This window comes from Neoarius graeffei, chromosome 4 (genome assembly GCF_027579695.1).
Source record: "Neoarius graeffei isolate fNeoGra1 chromosome 4, fNeoGra1.pri, whole genome shotgun sequence".
Taxonomy (NCBI): domain Eukaryota; kingdom Metazoa; phylum Chordata; class Actinopteri; order Siluriformes; family Ariidae; genus Neoarius; species Neoarius graeffei.
This window is the reverse complement of record NC_083572.1, coordinates 49,116,903-49,135,665: the sequence shown is the minus strand read 5'-3', so window position 1 is coordinate 49,135,665 and position 18,763 is coordinate 49,116,903. Positions and strand designations below refer to the sequence as shown.

General features: G+C 41.9%; 1 protein-coding gene across 1 annotated transcript in view; it reads left to right on the top strand.

The window, feature by feature from the left end:
• cacna2d2a (calcium channel, voltage-dependent, alpha 2/delta subunit 2a) overlaps positions 1-18,763 on the top strand; it is a 697,573-nt gene that overhangs the window by 415,272 nt on the left and 263,538 nt on the right. The window lies entirely within an intron of this gene.

Sequence of the window (18,763 nt, the reverse complement as noted above, 5' to 3'; positions counted from 1 at the left end):
TGTTCTATTGTGAATACAATATCAGTTTTTGAGATTTGTAAACTATTGCATTCCGTTTTTATTTACAATTTGTACTTTGTCCCAACTTTTTTGGAATCGGGGTTGTACATACTTATATATATTATACAGAGTCTACCTGTAATGTGCAATTTTTTCTGAGCCTCTCAATAAGGCAATATTTCTATACTTTTTCACAGTAGATAATGCAAATAGCCTTCTGTATTTAATCTTTCATTTGTCTAATTTTTATTTCAGTTTAATTTTATCCGTATGACATTTTCTTGCTACTGTAACACATGAATTTCCCCGATGTGGGATCAATAAAGTGAATCTAATCTAATCTAATCTAATCTAATCTAATCTAATCTAATCTAATCTAATCTAAACACACCTCAAAATCTACAATGAAATACCTCAAGAGGCACAAGCTGAAGGTTTTGCCCTGGCCCTCACAGTCCCCTGACCATCATTGAAAATCTGTGGATAGATCTCAAAAGAGCAGTGCATACAAGACAGCCCAAGAAACTTGTCGAACTGGAAGCCTTTTGCAAGGACGAATGTGTGAAAATTCCCCAGGTAAGAACTGAAAGATTATTAGCTGGCGACAAAAAGTGTTTACAAGCTGTGATACTTGCCAAAAGGGGTGTTACTAGGTACTAATCTTGCAGGGTGCCCAAACTTTTGCTTCGGGCCCTTTACCTATTTTGTCATTTCGAAAATGTAAAAGATGAAAATAAAAAATTATTTTTGCTTAAAATCTAAAGGGAATGAGTCGTCTTTAACTTTATGCCTTTTGGAGATCATTTCATCTTCAACTTGCTTAATTGTTCACAGTAACAGCAATTTTGACCAGGGGTGCCCAAACTTTTGCATACCACTGTATATACAGGGCTCAACATTAAGGACTGCCCGATTGTCCGGGGAAAGTGAAACATGCATTCGGGCAAGTGGGATATGTCCCTGCCATGCCCGACCGGGCAAGTTGGAATGAGCATATATCTAGCACCACAAAAATGAGGCTTTTTGATCTTTTATTTCAGTTCCTAAAAGCGTCCCTCACTACGTATCCGCCATTATGTCTTGGCTGTTTTCTAAGTCTTGGTTTCATTTACTGCTTTGCAAGTTCTTTTATATACCCCTGCTGTTGTAGTATGGTACGCATACTGTTTATAGACCCCTTGTGCATGACGTCACACATCACGCGATAATTACAGCTGGGGTCAGACAGACACCATCTTTCATGCAAGCAAGGCTTAATCTGTCTTCAATATGGTTAATTTTTGCGCCGTTTTTGCTTGTTCAAACAGAGAAAAAGATAAACGGCATTACCGTCTCCCCGCTATCAAGAAAAATGTTAACAAATAGAAGCAAATGCTTCAAAAACAACGAGGAAATGAGTGGCTAAAGAATACGAAGAGAGGAGCTCAGTCTGAAAACTCCAGAGAAATTCACGATTGTATTTAAAATATATTTTACAAAAACAAAGTCGGAAGTGAGGATGGAAGAGTTTGCTTAAGAATCTCGTTTTATTTTTTTCTGCTTGCATTCGAGTTAGCGCCTTCATGAAAGTGTCTGATTTTCTAACAGGTGAAGCCGCTTCCTTATTCGACACAGAAAACCCAGATTGGTTTCAGACAACTCGGGCATAAAAAACTCAACAAGGAGCGACATGCGTGATAAATCCTGAAAGAACAGATTAAGAGCAGAGAGAGCTGGAGCTTTGTTTCTGTTATCAGAGGAACACAGTGCTGTTCAAAATATTTATACTGTATATCGGGGGGGGGGTTGTTTTTTTTGTTTTTTTTCTATCATCCATTTGGAGGTTTAAAAAACAAAACAAAAAACCACCACGCTGCGTCATGACAGATCGGCTGCATTGATTCAGTTACAGGTTGCCAGGTCTGAATAAAACACCCACAACCTACACACAAAACAATTTTAAACTCAAACATTGTCCTGTCTGTCATGACGCAGCACGGTTTTTTGTTTTGTTTTTTTTTAATCTAGAGGTAGATGATATTACAAAAAAAAGATATATAAATATTCTCAAACACAGTACTGTTCAAAAGTCTTGGCACCCTATTGTTTTCTTCATACAAACTGTTATAGATTTCTATTTTATGATTTCTACATTATCGAGTAATGAACCTTCAGTCTGAGATAGTTCTACACAAACACACTGAACTTTACAACAGCTGCATGCATCTCATCTCATCTCATTATCTCTAGCCGCTTTATCCTGTCCTACAGGGTCGCAGGCAAGCTGGAGCCTATCCCAGCTGACTACGGGCGAAAGGCGGGGTACACCCTGGACAAGTCGCCAGGTCATCACAGGGCTGACACATAGACACAGACAACCATTCACACTCACATTCACACCTACGGTCAATTTAGAGTCACCAGTTAACCTAACCTGCATGTCTTTGGACTGTGGGGGAAACCGGAGCACCCGGAGGAAACCCACGCGGACACGGGGAGAACATGCAAACTCCGCACAGAAAGGCCCTCGCCGGCCACGGGGCTCGAACCCAGACCTTCTTGCTGTGGGGCGACAGCGCTAACCACTACACCACCGTGCCGCCAGCTGCATGTATATGAAATGGAAATAAATCGACTGAGGCAGGAAAAACTATTTTGGATAAAATTGTTATTGTCCATTACAAGTAAACTTAACCAATAACCAAACTTCAACTCAATGTGTGATCTTCATTTTATGTTGCAATTCACAACTATTCTATGGTTTTCCTAAAAAAAAAAGTAGTACTCGCAAAATAGGGGGAAAGTGATAATATTGGGGGGGGGGGAGTGGGTTTAAAAGTTTATGTCGAGCCTTGATATATATAAAATTCCACTTTATGATGTAATGTGAAATTATTGTGTCTACAAATTTCTTTTGTAAAAGTGCATCATTTTATGTGTGAAAAACCTTCCTGGAAGATTTTTATAAAAGACAGAAGATAGGTCTATAACATGAAACTTTAGTTGACAATAATAAATCTGTTATTGGCGTCTTATCTGAGCACATAAACTGATTTATTAGAATATTGTCTAACATACAGTGGGGTCCAAAATTCTGAGAGCACTCGTGAAAATGCTTCTGTTTTGCATTCTTTTCTCATTTGATACAACAATTTCTATTATGTTTTTGACAACAACTTGAAAGAAAAGTAGATTCTCTCAAGTATTTACACGAATTTCAAAGTTTCTTCATACAGGGAGTGCAGAATTATTAGGCAAGTTGTATTTTTGAGGATTAGTTTTATTATTGAAAAACAACTATGTTCTTGATGAACCCAAAAGACTCATAAATATCAAAGCTGAGTATTTTTGGAAGTTGGAGTAGGGCTTTCTTAGTTTTAGCTATCTTAGGAGGATATCTGTGTGTGCAGGTGACTATAACTGTGCATAATTATTAGGCAACTTAACAAAAAACAAACATATACCCATTTCACTCATTTATTTTCACCAGGGAAACCAATATAACAACTCAACATTCACTAATATACATTGCTGGCATTCAAAAACAAACAAAAAAAAAAATCAGTGACTAATATAGCCGCCTTTCTTTACAAGGACACTCAAAAGCCTGCCATCCATGGATTCGGTCAGTGTTTTGATCTGTTTGTGATCAACATTGCGTGCAGCAGCAACCACAGCCTCCCAGACACTGTTCAGAGATGTGTACTGTTTCCCCTCCTTGTAGATCTCACATTTGATGAGGGACCACAGGTTTTCTATGGGGTTCAGATCAGGTGAACAAGGAGGCCACGTCATTAATCTTTCTTCCTTTAGACCCTTTCTGGCCAGCCATGCTGTGGAGTACTTGGATGCGTGTGATGGAGCATTGTCCTGCATGAAAATCATGTTTTTCTTGAAGGATGCTGACTTCTTCCTGTACCACTGCTTGAAGAAGGTGTCTTCCAAAAACTGACAATAGGACTGGGAGTTGAGCTTGACGCCATCCTCAACCCAAAAAGGTCCCACAAGCTCATCTTTGATGATACCAGCCCATACCAGTACCCCACCTCCACCTTGCTGGCGTCTGAGTCGGACTGGAGCTCTCTGCCCTTTGCTGATCCAGCCACGAGCCCATCCATCTGGCCCATCAAGACTCACTCTCATTTCATCTGTCCATAAGACCTTAGAAAAATCAGTCTTGTGATACTTCTTGGCCCAGTCTTGATGTTTCATCTTGTGTGTCTTGTTCAGTGGTGGTCGTTTTTCAGCCTTTGTTACCTTGGCCGTGTCCCTGAGTATTGCACACCTTGTGCTTTTTGACACTCCAGTGATGTTGCAGCTCTGAAATATGGCAAAACTGGTGGCGAGTGGCATCTTGGCAGCTTCACGCTTGACTTTCCTCAGTTCACGGGCAGTTAGTTTGTGCCTTTTTTTTTCAACGCGCTTCTTGCGACCCTGTTGACTATTTTGAATGAAGCGCTTGATTGTTCGATGGTCACGCTTCAAAAGCTGGGCAATTTTAAGAGTGCTCCATCCCTTTGCAATATATGTCACTATTTTTGACTTTTCTGAGTCCGTCAAATCCCTCTTCTGACCCATTTTGCCAAAGGAAAGGAAGTTGCCTAATAATTTTGCACACCTGATATAGGGTGTTGATGTCATTAGACCACACCCCTTTTCATTACAGAGATGCACATCACCTGGTATGCTTTATTGGTAGGAGGCTTTCAAGCCTATGCAGCTTGGAGTAGGCCAACATGCATAGAGAGGGTAATGTGGTCAACATACTCATTTGCCTAATAATTCTGCACTCCCTGTATTTGGTTTGTCCTCTTTTTGCTTTAATGACAGTGTGCACTCAAGTTGGCACGGACTCCACAAGTTTATGCAAAACTGTATGATCCAATTTAGATCAAATTCATCGGAGTGATGTCTGAACACATGCTTCAGTAGAAGAGATTAGACATGAGGCAAATCTGACCTTTTGTACAAAGCAGTTAACATGATCAGTATCACAAACTTTGCTTACATTTAAAATGAAAGACACTCTTTGACTCAGAAACTGTGTTTCTCAGTCAGCGTGACTTATAAATGTCACCTGTTCCATTTCTCTTTCGAACACTTATAAACCTTTCACAAGATTCAACAGGATAGGAGCGTAAACCTGCTGTTTCTATAAAGGTCCCAGGTAAAAGTGCTTTATAACACCAGGGAAATCAGGGCACTTTGTTTTAAATGTACATTGAGATCTTGGAATTATTAGTAGGCATATCAGGTGAAAATTCAAATTCAATCCAATTTGCTTGAAACTGCTCTCATTGAATTCAGAATTGAATGCTGAACAACGGGCGGCACGGTGGTGTAGTGGTTAGCGATGTCGCCTCACAGCAAGAAGATCCAGGTTCGAGCCCCATGGCCGGAGAGGGCCTTTCTGTGCGGAGTTTGCATGTTCTCCCTGTGTCCGCGTGGGTTTCCTCCGGGTGCTCCGGTTTCCCCCACAGTCCAAAGACATGCAGGTTAGGTTAACTGGTGACTCTAAATTGACCGTAGGTGTGAATGTGAGTGTGAATGGCCGTCTGTGTCTATGTGTCAGCCCTGTGATGACCTGGCGACTTGTCCAGGGTGTACCCCACCTTTCGCCCGTAGTCAGCTGGGATAGGCTCCAGCTCGCCTGCGACCCTATAGAACAGGATAAAGCGGCTAGAGATAATGAGATGAGATCAGATCAGATCAGATGAGATGCTGAACAACATACTTTTTACAGAATTAAAATATGTTTATCCGTTCTTGAGATATTACAAATCAGAGATTGAAAAAACGGCTTAATTTTTAGAAAGCTGCTGTAATATTCTGTCTGAGGATCACATGGTCCAAAATGGGCCTCATTAACCAGTGAGATCAAATGTTTTTTTCTTAACTTTTTTTAAATTTTTTTTTAAGATGTTTACATGGAAATTGGCAGGCACATAGATGGTTGTATACCGAATACAAAGTTTCAAAAATGAGTAAAAACAAATTATTCAAATTAGTATTTAATTAGTAATAATTATGCTAATTCGGTAAAAACATTAAATCGGTACACTCTCTTCTTCGAAGTTTCACCAAATGGCTTTATTTGTGCAATATAAAGCTGATCTTAACTCTCATTTATACATTGCAAAGAAGGATAAATCAGTGTTAATTATAAAATATGCATAAATAAGCATTGAATGTCATTCACATCTACCGTTCTCTATCAAAATAAAAAAAGTAATAAAAGATTATTTCTCATACCATCTTTGTGCTCTGTAGGCCTTTGTATTTCTCAAAAGTAGGGCCTTACTAGTGTTTATATGAAAGAATATAAATGATAATATTCACAGCTTTCAAGGCGAACCTCGAAAAAACTATGATCCACATCCAGTAAACAATTTCATTTAATTGAATTGAAATTGACACTCGCGTTTCTGACTTCTGGTTTTATAAAATATCATCCCAACCACAAAGATCTCAGTATTTTTCATCAAAACAACTACAGTTATATTCTAAAATAGTTATTTATATACATGAATCAGTTTGATTTGAAAAAATAAGTAGGTAAAGCTATGGAAACTCACTTCAAAGTCTCCCGTGAATCATAAAATCAAAACTACCTGACAGAAAATGTTGTTGAATACTTCATCAGAAGCAGTGAGAGCTTGAGAACATCCCTATAAAAGTTATCTGATTGATATTCATGAGTAATCCAATCGAAAACTGATCAGAAGAGAGAGAGAGAGAGAGAGAGAGAGAGAGAGAAAGCGTCTGACCACTTTCTTGTGACTCAAAAAGCACCGGCAGTTTCCCAACGTCACGTGAGCAGAAAGTGGACTCTGTTGTACCAACTTCAACCTGCTGTTACTCCCAAAGTACTGAACAGATTTTAATGAGATACATTTCTTTGGAAAGCAGAAATTATGCGATTTTTAATGACAGTATACGCGATAGAAAATATTCAAGAGTTAAGCAATGACAGATTTGGAAATTTAGATGTGCGTCTGCATGCACAATTTTCACAGTGTCTAAAATGCCTACTATAAGGTTCTACCTGGCAATCCTGTCTTTTTAAGGTATTGAATCACAACATCCTATGACAAAACGTTATATTACAGGCATTTAGCAGATGCTCTTATCCAGAGCGACATACTGTACAACTTACCCAGAGCAGCCTAGGGAGCAGTTAGGGGTTAAGTGCATTGCTCAAGGGCACTTCAGCCTTTCCTGCTGGTCCAGGGAATTGAGCCAGTGACCTTTTGGTCCCAAAGCTGCTTCTCTAACCATTACGCCATGACTTCCCCACGTCTCCCCATATCTCTGTCGTGATGGTAGTGGTCTCTTTCAGGATGATAATGTCCCCATCCAAAGGGCATGAGAGCACACTGGACGGTTTGATGAGATGAAAATTTGTTGTCTATTCCGTGTTGTTTTGGCCTCATACATTAACGGATTTCATATGTGAAAAGGGCTACAGCATATACACTGTCGGACGGTTTTCAGAGAGGGACTGGACTTCCCAAAGCTCATGGTGCACCCCCCAGAAACCTTAGATCCAGTTCTTCTCAGATAAGCTCGACTGTCTGTCTCCTTCCTCGGCAGATATCTTTTCTCTTGTCAAGCTTTGAGATGTGTTTTGGGTCGATGAAAATCAAACATTACAAAGTTATAGCCAGACGTTTGATAGGCAGTGTATACACACTTCTGTTCAGGTTATCATGTAGTGTGGGAACAGTTTCTGGTTGTACAGTGCCTTGCAAAAGTATTCATCCCCCTTGGTGTTTGTCCTGTTTTGTCGCATTACAAGCTGGAATTAAAATGGATTTTTGGAGGGTTAGCACCATTTGATTTACACAACATGCCGACCACTTTAAAGGTGCACATTGTTTTTTTTTACTGTGACACAAACAATAATTAAAATGAATAAACAGAAATCTGGAGTGTGCATAAGTATTCACCTCCCCAAAGTTAATACTTTATAGAGCCACCTTTTGCTGCAATTACAGCTGCAAGTCTTTTGGGGTATATCTCTATTAGCTTAGCACATCTAGCCACTGGGATTTTTGCCCATTCCTCAAGGCAAAACTGCTCCAAGGCGGCACGGTGGTGTAGTGGTTAGCGCTGTTGCCTCACAGCAAGAAGGTCCAGGTTCGAGCCCCGTGGCCGGCGAGGGCCTTTCTGTGTGGAGTTTGCATGTTCTCCCCGTGTCCGCGTGGGTTTCCTCTGGGTGCTCCGGTTTCCCCCACAGTCCAAAGACATGCAGGTTAGGTTAACTGGTGACTCTAAATTGACCGTAGGTGTGAATGTGAGTGTGAATGGTTGTCTGTGTCTATGTGTCAGCCCTGTGATGACCTGACGACTTGTCCAGGGTGTACCCCGCCTTTCGCCCGTAGTCAGCTGGGATAGGCTCCAGCTTGCCTGCGACCCTGTAGAACAGGATAAAGCGGCTAGAGATAATGAGATGAGATGAAAACTGCTCCAACTCCAAGTTAAGAAGAAAAAGAAAAGAAGAAACCTTTATTTGTCACATGCACACTTCAAGCACAGTGAAATTCATTCTCCACATTTAACCCATCTGAAGCGGTGAACACGCGCACACACACACAGAGCAGTGGGCAGCCACACTAGAGTGCCCAGGGAGCAGTCAGGGGTTCGGTACCTTGCTCAAGGGCACTTCAGCCCAAGGCAGCCCCATGTTAACCTAACTGCATGTCTTTGGACTGTGGGGGAAACCAGAGCACCTGGAGGAAACCCACGTAGACATGGGGAGAACATGCAAACTCCACACAGAAAGGCTCTCGCCGGCCACTGGGTTTGAACCCAGAACCTTCTTGCTGTGAGGCGACCGTGCTAACCACTACACCACCGTGCCGCCCTAAGTTAGATGGGTTGCATTGGTGTACAGCAATCTTCAAATTATGCCACAAATTCTCAATTAGATTGAGGTCTGGGCTTTGACGAGGCCAGTCCAAGACATTTAAATGTTTCCCTTTAAGCCACTCCAGTGTAGCTTTAGCAGTATGTTTAGGGTCATTGTCCTGCTGGAACATGAACCTTCGTCCCAGTGTCAAACCTCTGGCCAACTCAAACAGATTTTCCTCCAGAATTGCCCTGTATTTAGTGCCATCCATCTTTCCTTCAATCCTGACCAGCTTTCCTGTCCCTGCAGATGAAAAACTTCCCCACAGCATGATGCTGCCACCACCATACTTCACTGTAGGAATGATGTTCTCAGGGTGTTGGGTTTGTGCCACACATGGCATTTCCCATGATGGCCAAAAAGTTCAATTTTAGTCTCATTTGACCAGAGAATCTTCTTCCATGTGTTTGGGGAGTCTGCCACATGCTGTTGGGCAAACTCCAAATGTGATTTTTAAGCAATGACTTCTTTTCTGGCCACTCTTCCATAAAGCCCCGCTCTGTGGAGTGTACGGCTTAAAGTGGTCCTATGGACAGATACTCCCATCTTCGCTGTGGATCTTTGCAGCTCCCTCAGCATTATCATAGGTGTCTTTGTTGCATCTCTGATTAATGCCCTCCTTGCCCGGTCTGTGAGTTTTGGTGGGCGGCCTTCTCTTGTCAGGTTTGTAGTGGTGCCATATTCTTTCCATTTTGCTATAATGGATTTAATGGTGCTCCCTGGGATATTCAAAGTTTTGGATATTTTTTATAACCCAACCCTGATCTATACTTCTCCACAACTTTGTCTCTGACCTGTTTGGAAGCTCCTTGGTTTTCATGTTACTTGCTTAGTAGTGTTGCAGAGTCAGGGTCCTTCCAGAACAGGTTCATTTCTACAGACATCATGTGACAGATCATGTGACACTTTGATTGCACACAGGTGGATCTTAATCAACTAATTATGTGACTTATGAAGTGAATTGGTTGGACCAGCTCTTATTTAGGGGTTTCATACGAAAGGGGGTGAATACTTATGCACACTCCAGATTTCTGTTTTTTCATCTTAATTATTGTTTGTGTCACAATAAAACAACAATGTGCACCTTTAAAGTGGTCGGCATGTTGTGTAAATCAAATGGTGCTAACCCTCCAAAATTCCATTTTAATTCCAGCTTGTAATGCGACAAAACAGGACAAACACCAAGGGGGATGAATACTTTTGCAAGACGCTGTACATGCAGCAAAGCTTCATCCCAAATTCTCCATACACACACACACACACACCTTTAGTGGGCATGAGGAGAGCACATAAGTGAGGCTTGTGATTAAGGTACACCCCTGAAAGATAAAGACGGGACTGAAAGAGTCTTCAAAATGTCATTCTTGGCCCCGCAACCTTTAATTAAACCTGGAAAACGAGGAGATAAAATTAACAAATTGGGTAATGAATTGAGCAAAACAGGTGGTGTATGGCTGGAGAAAATGAACCAATCAGTCTTTCCTGTGTGGATTTTTAGCTCCTAATTAGAAGCTGCCTTGGTTAATTATAATTGGGCTCTACTATAAGGGGTGTGTGTGTGGGGGGGAGGACACTCTCGACGGGATGACAGTCAGGCTGAAAAATAAACAAATAAAGGACACTTACCCGGTCTTCTCGAGAAGCGAGGACATTTTGAAGCCAATCAGCTTTATTGTTTCCAAAATAGCCACAAATGTGGACAAATCATATGCCAAGAGGCAAATTTTATGCTCCGTGGGGAATTTTACGTCAGTTTTTCAGTTGGTATTCAATGCAGTGAAGTAGTTATACATTGGTTATAACTGATTCAGAGAACATTTGTGTTTAAATGAGCGTAAACATCTGTGTGATAGACAGCGTCAAGGCTTTTAGCTCAGACAGGAGTGAGGCGCTGCAGATCGAGGCAGTTTTCACATGGCTCAGCGATATTGATTGGTGGGATTTACAGCTGAGCGAGCAGAAAAGGCTGAGTTGATAATGCAGCTAAGTGGATTCAGCCTGCTGAAACAGTAAAGCGCAGACGCTCTGTCTGAGTAAATGATAAGTGCAGGTGAAAATGCTGGCTTGTGTTGCTCAGAACCATATTTATGTGAAAGCGCGAAGTTCATTTATATACGCATTCTGTGCATAGCATGCTAAGAATTCAAGCTCATCCATCCATCCATTATCTGTAGCCGCTTATCCTGTGCAGGGTCGCGGGCAAGCTGGAACCTATCCCAGCTGACTATGGGCGAGAGGCGGGGTACACCCTGGACAAGTCACCAGATCATTGCAGGGCTGATACATAGAGACAAACAACCATTCACACTCACATTCACACCTACAGGCCACCAGTTAGCCTAACCTGCATGTCTTTGGACTGTAGGGGAAACCGGAGCACCCGGAGGAAACCCACGCAGACACAGGGAGAACATGCAAACTCCACACAGAAAGGCCCTCGCTGGTGGCTGGGCTCGAACCCGGACCTTCTTGCTGTGAGGCGACAGTGCTAACCACTACACCACCGTGCCGCCCGAATTTAAGCTCATGTAAAATAGTAATACGAAATGACTGGGCAAGTTCTCTGTAATTCTGTGTAATTGGATTCATATTGGCAAAACATATTGGGTGGCATGGTGGTGTCGTGGTTAGCACTGTCGTCTCACAGCAGGAAGGTTCTGGGTTCGAGCCCCGTGGCGGGATCCGATCCGATGCAATGGGGGCCTTTCTGTGTGGAGTTTGCATGTTCTCCCCGTGTCTGCGTGGGTTTCCTCCACAGTCCAAAGACATGCAGGTTAGAGTAACATGGGGCGGCCTTGGGCTGAAGTGCCCTTGAGGAAGGCACCTAACCCCAACTGCTCCCCAGGTGTTGTAGTATAGCTGCCCACTGCTCTGGGTGTGCGTGTGTGTGTGTGTGTGTGTGTGTGTGTGTGTGTGTGTGTGTGTGCACTCATTGCTTACTTGTGTGTGTGTTCACTGCTTCAGATGGGTTAAATGCAGAGGATGAATTTCACTGGGCTTCTTCTTCTTCTTCATATACTGATAGCATCTTTTCTGGCTCTGTTTCTCATGTGTGTGTGTCTATGTGTCTCGGTGTCTAGGTGTGTTTATCATATTGACATTCAAGGAGGTTTCAGCGGAACTCTCTCTCTCTCTCTGTTCATCTGAACAGCAGCTTGTAATTGCATTTTAATCGACAATTAAAGACAGGCCATAAATCAATTCTTGCACTAGGAAGGAGGTTTGAATTTGATTTTGGGAAAAGTAAACAGTTTTTTTTTTTTTACATTTCAAATGCTATTAACCCATGCCTCTCTATCACTGCATGGGGCATCTCTCTCTCTCTCTCTCTGTCTTAAGGGGTGTTCACACGGCACATATTTGCATCGATGCTGCACCGATGTATTTTGTTGCGATATATCTTACACCGGTGTAAATTTTGTGGAGCGTTCACACGTCACAAACCTGCTTACTAGAGAGAAGCGCGTTAGCACCGGTGCAGCCCCACTTGCGTTCACACGGCAGTTTTTGTGACCGTGCTGTACGATAGTAATAATGCGGAAATGAAATATGCGCATGCGTGAAAATGTACTTCCTTTTCCCGGTTGTCATGGCATCACCAAGCGCCGGGAAAACAACGTGGATGAAGACACCAGTGTTGCCAGATACTGCTGACGTTTTCCAGCCCAAAATATGTTCAAATCCGCCAAAATGCACTTAAAACCGCCCAATCTGGCAACACTGGAAGACACACAGTTCTGTTGTTGTTGATATTTGCCATTTTGGAAGCGCAAAATACCAGGATGCAAATTATACAATGCCCGTATGTAATCAACTCTCCTCACGCGTAGCGAGTCTACCCCGTAGCGTTCAGACGTCCCATTTTATATCAGTGCTGCCCCGCAAACTAGCATTTACTCCGGAGTAAATTTCTTAAACCACCTCCCAAGCAGGGTTAGATTTGCACCGGTTTAAGCAGCTTTCAGGGGCTACACCGCTATAACTTTGTACCGTGTGAACGCTCTACCGGGGCAGCCCCGGTGCTACACCGGAGTAAAAGTTGCCGTGTGAACACCCCTTTAGAGTGTGACCGAGTGTATACACTTGCTAAAAGACAACAATGATTTGGTGGTTCTTATCAAAAGAAGTTGATTTGGTGGAAGAACGCTAGCCTGCGCAGGTCCCAAGTTATGCAATACCTTGCCAAGAGAACTTAGTTCATGTGTAAACATTAACAACTTCAAGAAACAATTGAAAAGCTTCCTATTTAAATCAGTTTATGCTTCTTAGATTCTGACTTGTTTATTGATTGATTTTTTAAAAAAATTATTTTTATTGTGTCATGATTTTTTGACTTGAAGTATAATTATTGTTTGTTTGCATTATTTTGAATTGTAAAGCGTTACAGAGTGTACTGTACATGTATAGCACTATATAAATGCAATTTATTATGATTATTATTTCTTCAAACTCAGACTGATCTTTTGCCGTCAGAATTAACATACAGGAGCGGGTCATAACAAATGACCAAGGGTCCTGCAGGTCATACTCCTTACTACATTTGAAGTGCTCTTCTTAAAATTCCGGCTGTTCCCAAGAGTGCAGTCTTTTGCAGCAACTCAGTTCGAATTTCAACACCAATCTTTGAGAACCAATTTTTGGATCTTTTTTGTAACCACACCAAGAGCTCCAACAACAATTGGAATAACCTTCACTTTATTCATTTCCCAAATCCACTTTATTTCAAATTTCAAAGGTGAAGATTTATCTTCCTTCTCATCCTCCTTCTCCGTGACCCTGTCATCTCCTGGTATTATTATTATCCATCCATCCATTATCCGCTTATCCTGTGCAGGGTCAGGGGCAAGCTGGAGCCTATCCCAGCTGACTACGGGCGAGAGGCGGGGTACACCCTGGACAAGTCGTCAGATCATCGCAGGGCTGACACATAGAGACACACAACCATTCACACTCACATTCACACCTACGGTCAATTTAGAGCCACCAATTAGCCGAACCTGCATGTCTTTGGACTGTGGGGGAAACCGGAGCACCCGGAGGAAACCCACACAGAACCTTCTTGCTGTGAGGCGACAGCGCTAACCACTACACCGCCATGACACCCCATCATCATCATCATCATCAGTGGTCTCAAAGTTTCGGGGAATAAAAGGGTACGAGGCAGAGAATAGAAGGGTACAATTAAAAAGGCCAAAGCCCTTCACCGTGAACCATAGGCGAGAAAAATGGAAACTGGGTTTATCTGAGACAGTTTCAAAGCGTTTGGGGAGGAATTTCCAGTTTATTGTAAACAGCAAAATAGAGTCTGAAGTGATGGTAATCAATACGAAAAATTTTAGTAGAACTTTTGAACCTCCTTAATATAAAGGGGCTATCACATGCTTATATATATATATAGCATGTGATATCCCCTTTATATTAAGGAGGTTCAAAAGTGATGGCTAAAATTACAGACTTGCCTGTGATTTGAGGCCTTTTTGAAAACCAGGCATCTAACATGCCGCGCCGCTTCTTAGTCACCATTTCTAGCCATACGGTAGCGTGACTCCATCACAGTACACGAAACATTGTTAACAATCAGATTACATCTTAGTTACAGCACACGGCAGCATAACAGCTGCCTCTACTTCCGATGGACGTGTTAGTATTTGGCCATTATTTAGTTGAATAAAACTTCGTTTCACATCGCACACTGCTCAGTTTTGTACAGATATGTAAACAAAAATATTTTTTGTTACTCAGTGAAAAATAGACGGTGGCAAATCCTACTACAGACGACAGTTTGCTGCCGCCGACCAGCTACTTTTGAGACCTCTATTATTATTATTATTATTATTATTATTATTATTATTAAAGAGGGATTAGGGTTAGCTGGTCATTCATTAATAAGAACAATTTTGTTGATGTGTATGGGAATATGAAGTGCTGTGTTTTCCACAGATGAATTCTGCCTTCTGTCAAAGGAAGCCATTATAAAGCATCTGTTAATTCGTACTATTTCTATGCGAGCCATATCGATTCACAAGGCATACACTGATGTATGTATTTAGAGAGAAATGGTGTGTGTGTGTGTGTGTGTGTGAGAGAGAGAGAGAGAGAGAGAGAGAGAGAGAGAGAGAGAGTTATTGCCTGTTTGCCAGGTTCTTTGTGTTTATCTGAAAACTGTGGAGGAATGGCTGAATGTATAAACCATAGCAAGGGAAACGTACGAGTATAGATGCTTTTCAGGCATTTCAGTTTATCATACATACAGCTTGTATGCCGCATCCTGGCCTATTTAGCGTTCAATAAGCTTTTACTTCCCTGAATGCATATTAAACACATACACACTTGAGAGAGAGAGGCAAAAAAGAAGAGGCAGAACAGAGCACTGCACACTTAACCTTTTTCATATTATACACTACAGAGCCAAAAGTATGTGGATACACCCATATGTGCGCCTTTTCCAAACCGTTGCCACAAAGTTGGAAGCACACAATTGTCTATCATGTCTTTAGATGCTGTAGCATTAAGAATCCCCTCTTACGGGGACTAAAGGGAAGGGCCCAAACATGTTCCAGTATGACAATGCTCCTGCGCACAAAGCAAGGTCCATGAAGACATGGTTTGCCAAGAGTCGGGTGAAAGAGCTCAAGTGTCCTGCACAGATCCCTGACCTCAACCCATTTTATACCTTTGGAATGAACTGGAACGGTGACTACGAATGATGCCTTCTTGCTCAACATCAGTGCCTGACCTCATGTAGCTGAATGAGCACAAACCCCCACAGCCACACTCCAAAATCTAGTGGAAAGCCTTCCCAGAAGAGTGGAGGCTATTCTTATAGCAAAGGAGGACAAACTCCACATTAATGGCCATGATTTTGAAATGGGACATTCCGTAAACACATATGGTGCCCACATACTTTTGGTCATATAGTGTATGATGCCAGGTACATCTACACAATACTAACATTCTATACACCTTCAGGTTGTACTTCTTCTTATCAAGTTACACCAAACATAGAACAGAATATAAGCTACCATAATTTTCATACAAAAATCCAATACTGATTTTGAGAAATGGTGGTGTAGTGGTTAGCACTGTCGCCTCACAGCAAGAAGATTCTGGGATCGAGCCCAGTGGCTGACGGGGGCCTTTCTGTGTGGAGTTTGCATGTTCTCCCTGTGTCTGCGTGGGTTTCCTCCGGGTGCTCCGGTTTCCCCCACAGTCCAAAGACATGCAGGTTAGGTTAACTGGTGGCTCTAAATTGACCGTAGGTGTGAATGTGAGTGTGAATGGTTGTCTCTATGTGTCAGCCCTGTGATGACTCGGCGACTTGTCCAGGGTGTACCCCGCCTTTCGCCTGTAGTCAGCTGGGATACTGTAGGCTCCAGCTTGCCCACGACCCTGTACAGGATAAGCGGCTACGGATAATGGAAGGATGTTTCATATTTTAGATTCTTCAGTGTAGCCAGAGTTTACCTTGATGACGCTTTGCACACTATTGGCATTATCTTAACCAGCTTCATGAGGTAGTCACCTGGAACGCTTTTCAATTAACAGGTGTGTTTCGTCAAAAGTTAATTAGTGCAATTTCTTGCCTTCTTAATGGGCTTGAGATCAAACAATAAACAATAAACATGCAGTAAATAGTCCTATTCAACACTACAACTGTAGTAATCCATATTATGTCAAGAAGCGCTCAACTATCACTACGTTCAGACTGCAACCTGAAACGACCCATATCCGATTTGTTGTGAAATCCGATTTTTTTGTTAGTCCGTTCACATTACCAATTATATGAGACTTGTATGCGATCTCCAATATGAACGGAAAACGACCCAAAAGTGTCCCGCATGCGCAAATTGACACGTAATAAGCACATCTACGTAATACGTAAACAAAAAAAAAGCGCACTCTTCAAGTTTAATGATTTCTTTTTTGTTTGTTTGTTTGTTTGTTTGTTTAATTATCTGGTTAGTGTTAAAGTGTGAGGTCTCGTGTGTGTTTTTGTTTCTGAACTGAACTGAAAACGTGTAGCCTGGTAACGAGGATTGACTCCTAAATGTCTCTCTAATTTCTATATGAGTGCACTACATGTTACTAGGAAGTAATGGATTTTTAAACTCTATATAGTGCACTCGAGCTTCAGTAGGCAGTCATTTGGGATACGGCCGCTGTATTACCAAACTCTTAATTCAGGCTTAATAATTTGCACATATTTATTTCGTCATATTAATAAACTTTTTCTACATTTTTATAAATATTTATTTAGATTGTTTATAGCCAGCTGAATTCTGCAACTTCTCTCAGCGCTGGCTCAAGGTGCAGAAACACCAGTGCAGTTTGCTATGGAGATGAGGCGAGACCTGGCGATGTGGTTTTTGTGGCGGCGGCGGAACTCACACAATAATCTGATTAACAGCAGACTAATGAGACCGAAGGTGTCAAATTACTGGAAATTTCCAGAACAATCTTATAATCTTGTAATACAGGATGGTTTAAGTTATAAATCAGTTATAGAAACTGTTTTATTTAATCAGGCTAACAGATCAACATCCAGGTCCCTACCAAATCCACCATTAGCTTGATCAATTCTATAAAAGTCTATTTAAATTCTGAAAACTGTACAAATGTTGTTGTTTTCCACCAAAGAGGCGGGATTAGCCAACGCAGAATAGTGACGTTTGTCTCTTGTTGATGACGTGTAGGTCGCATGAATGTGACCTGTCCGGTCAGACTGCAGTCGCATGTGAAAATATCGGATATGCATCGGATTTAGGACCACATATCCAAGCGGCCTGGGTCGCATGTGAAAAAATCGGATCTGTGTTGTTCAGATTGTCAATAACAAATCGGATACAGGTCGCATATGGGCAAAAAAATCGGATATGGGTCGTTTCAGGGTGCAGTCTGAACGTAGTCTAAGTAAAGAGGAACGACATCCATCATTACTTTAAGACATGAAATGTTACATTACATTACATGGCATTTAGCAGACGCTTTTATCCAGAGCGACATACAACGAGTGCAAAAGTCAGGTACACGAAGTGCTGAACTTCTAGACAAGAAAGTTCTAGTGCCAACTGAACAAGTGACAGCAATACCTAGTTTAATATTCTGTTGAAGTATCAATACTCAAACAGCCAAGGAAACAAACCAACCATATAAAGTACAACTAATTAGAGAACTCAAAATGACTAACCCCAGGCTAGAGAGTATACACCCTGGGTTGGTCTAGACCGAAACGCAGTTACGCAGTGGGCAGGTAAGCAGGAGAGAGGTGCAGCCCGAAGATGGAGTCTTCAGTCTGTGCTTGAAGGTGGTCAGGGAGTCAGCAGTTCTGACCTCAATGGGAAGGTCATTCCACCAACAGCAGTCTTGAGCGGCCTGGTGAGGAACGGAGAGGAGGAGGGGGCCAGGCGACCAGTAGTAGCAGAAATTAAAAGTGTCTTTTAATTAATAAAAATAAAGAAAAAACATTTAATTCGAAGGTGTGCTCAAACTTCAGACTGGTCCTGTATTTACATGTGCAATAGTTTCTACGTTAGGCAGGTGATTTTTGAAAGGACAGTATTGAAAAGGTACCGCGAAAGGACGACGCATTATTCCTCTTTGGGTTTTGGCTGCATATGCACTACAGGACACGAAGCCCAGGTTGCTTATTATGCAGTACACTGAGGGCATTTGTTAAATTGATTTGCTATTGAAATCCAATTATTTGGTCAGTTTTGTGCTGCCTCAACCTTTTTTGTTATTGAAGTTGCTTTCCGCAGCAGGCTATGCAGATTTGAGACTCGAGAAAATGAATTAAAATGCTAATTAATGCTATGTGTGGCAGCTTAAAGGAGTGGAGCGGGACACCGTTGTTGCAATGATTTTGCAGTTTGT